The 2965-nt window shown below is 40.3% G+C and overlaps 1 non-coding gene across 1 annotated transcript; it reads right to left on the bottom strand.

Annotated features, from left to right (window-relative positions):
- Positions 1-450: 450 nt before the first annotated feature.
- Positions 451-522, bottom strand: TRNAE-UUC. The gene has a single exon. It is a non-coding gene; the product is annotated as a tRNA-Glu (tRNA).
- Between the last annotated feature and the right edge of the window lie 2443 nt (positions 523-2965).

Here is a 2965-nt window from a genome sequence, read left to right on the forward strand (position 1 = left end):
GGACTAAATTATTGTTTATACTTACATTTGTCTTTTTGCAACTTTTTATTTTATATTGAAGTACAGGTGATTAGCAATGTTAGGTTAGTTTCAGGTGTACATCAAAGTGATTCAGTTATACATATACATATATCTATTCTTTTTCAAATTCTTTTTTTCCCATTTAGTTATATAATATTGAGTAGAGTTCCCTGTGCTATAGAGTAGGTCCTGTTTGGTTATGTCTTTTAAATATAGCAGTAGTGGGAGGGATATCTAAGGAATTTGGGACTAACATGTATATTTGTCTTTTGTCAGGGCTCAACCCCAATAGGATGCTGGGAAAAGGCAAGTTTGGAGATGGGAGTGGTTCTCAGTCATCTTCAGTGATGGACCTGCACCAGAGAGGTGAGTGTATCTTTCATGAAATTTTTTTGGTGGGGCCCAGTGGTGTGGCTAATGGGATTTTAGTTCCCCAACCAGGGATTGAACCTGGGCCACAAGAGTGAAAGTGCCGAGTCCTAACCACTAGACCACTGGGGACCTCCCAGAGGTGAGTGTATCTTGAGAGTATGACCCTCAACCCCTGTAAAACATCCAGATAACTCCAAAAATCATACTGAACTTTAGTTTTGACAGGAGAACACAAACCACAAGTTGTGAACAGAAAACAGAAGAGAACTGGGCCGTCTGAGCAGAGTCTCCCAAAAGCAAACATTGGCAGCAAGTATTTGGCATCTCTTGAGAAATGTTGATCTTTTCAACGAGTACTCCTGGTTCGTAAAGCCATCTCTGCTACAATGGCCACAGCAGACTGAAGAGGCAACTGCAGGAGCCACGGAAAGCAATCAGATGTGGTGACAGGAAGGCTGGCCACGCAGTGGATGTGGCAGCTTTTCACGCTACTCTCTCGTTGCCTCGGAACCCTGACATATGTTCCTAGTGTTGAAGGCAGTTATCATGGCTCCTCTGCATCTTGCCTCCTTTGTGGCAGGGGTCATTTCTGAGCATGTCCAAATAAGTGTTATACTGTACAATGCTTTCTAATAGTAGACACTTCTTACCCCTGAATCAGTAAAATATCTTGAGAAATTATCATCTATCATTTCTCTTGGTTTTATATTCTTCCTATTCTCTGTATAAGCATGTATCACAGCTGGTTCTGTGAATATTATCTCAAGGGTGGGGTGTGTGTTGTGCATACTTATATAAGAGGGAGTTCTCATAGGGAATAGAAATAGTCTACAAGATTCTTTGCAGTTGTATTTAGTTAAGATGAGGTCATATTGAATTCAAGTCCCTAATCCAAAAACTGATATCCTTAAAAAAGAGAAATTAGACACACAGAGGGGGAAGACAGTTATGCAAAGACAAAGGCAGAAATTCCTAATGCAGCTGCAAGCCCAGAAACACCAAGCATTGCCAGCATCTATCAGAATCTGCACGAGTCAATAAAGCACCCTTCCGTAGGTCCTTCAGGGGGAACCTGGCCCTGGTCACATCTGATTTCAGACCCCTAGCTTCTGTAACTGTGAGGGAGTAAATTTCTGTTGTTCTACCACACTCAGTTTGGTACTTTGTTACAGCAGCCGTAGGACACTAGAGAAGAGGAGAGTGAGGAGGGAGATCTGTGACCGTTATTCTCTAAGAGGAGAACGGCTGAGAAGAGGTATGTCTTTCAGACATAGGATTTTCAGAGAGAACCAATAGGAAAGATGGAGAGATATTGACTTATTATAAGGGATTTGGCTTATACAATTAAGGAAGCTTACACGTCTTGAGATCTGTAAGCTGAAGACCCAGAAGAGCTGGTGTTTCAGTTTGAGTCTAATAGCATTAAAATAAAAACCTATGTCCCCATGTATTGTATGACAAAGTTGTGGAGAAAATGGGGGGCAATCCTCATGTGCTGTTGGTGGGGATGTAAACTGGTATAGCCACTGTGGAAAGCCATACGGAGGATCCTCAAAAAATTAAAAATAGAACCGTCACATGATCCAGCAATCCCACTCCTGGGTATACATCTGAAGAAGAGAAGAACGCGAGTTGAAAAAGAATGCACCCCAATGTTCACTGCAGAATTATTTACAATAGCCAAAATATGTAGGCAACCTAAGTGTCCTTCAACAGATGAATGAACAAAGAGGACGTGATGTATACACACAATGGGATATTATTCAGCCATAAAAAAGGATAAAATTTTTACCATTTGTGACAATATGGATGAACCCAGAGGGTATTATACTTAGTGGAAAGCCAGACAGAAAGACAAATACTATAATCTTTCACTTACACGTGGAATTTGAAAAATAAATGAGCAAATAAAACAGAGAGAGAGAGATTCACAGATACAGAGGAAAAACTAGTGGTTACCAGAGAAGAGATGGGTCGGGGAGGGGTACAACTACTAAGTCTGAAATAAATAAGTTACAGGATGTAATGTACAGCATGGGATATAGTCAATATTTTTATAATAACTTTGTATACAGTGTTAACTAAAAATATTGAATTATCATGTCATACACCTGAAACTAACACAATAAGTCAACTATAATTCAATTTTTTGAAAAGAAAATCAAAATCAAATAAAATAAAATGCTGTGTCCTAACTTGAAAGGTGGTCAGGCAGGAGGAGTTCCCCTTACTTCCAGGAGAGTTAGCCTTTTTGTTTTATTCAGGCCTTCAACTGACTGGATGAGCCCCATCCAAATGAGGAAGGAGAATCTGCTTTACATGGTCTACTGATTCAAATGTTAATCTCATCCAAAAACACTCTCACTTGCATACCCAGAAAAATGTTTGATCAGATGTCTGGGTAGCCCCTATTCCAGTGAAACTGACACATAAAAGTAACCATCACGGTCCTGCTTCCTGGCAGGACTAGCATGCAGACAGCAAGTCTCTGGTAAGCAAAGTTCAGAGGTGAATGAAGCGGAGGAGATATATACCCAAGATACTTAGATATGAACAGGAAGCTATAGAGAGC

The sequence above is a fragment of the Oryx dammah genome, unplaced genomic scaffold, assembly GCF_014754425.2.
Source record: "Oryx dammah isolate SB20612 unplaced genomic scaffold, SCBI_Odam_1.1 HiC_scaffold_1, whole genome shotgun sequence".
Lineage (NCBI taxonomy): Eukaryota > Metazoa > Chordata > Mammalia > Artiodactyla > Bovidae > Oryx > Oryx dammah.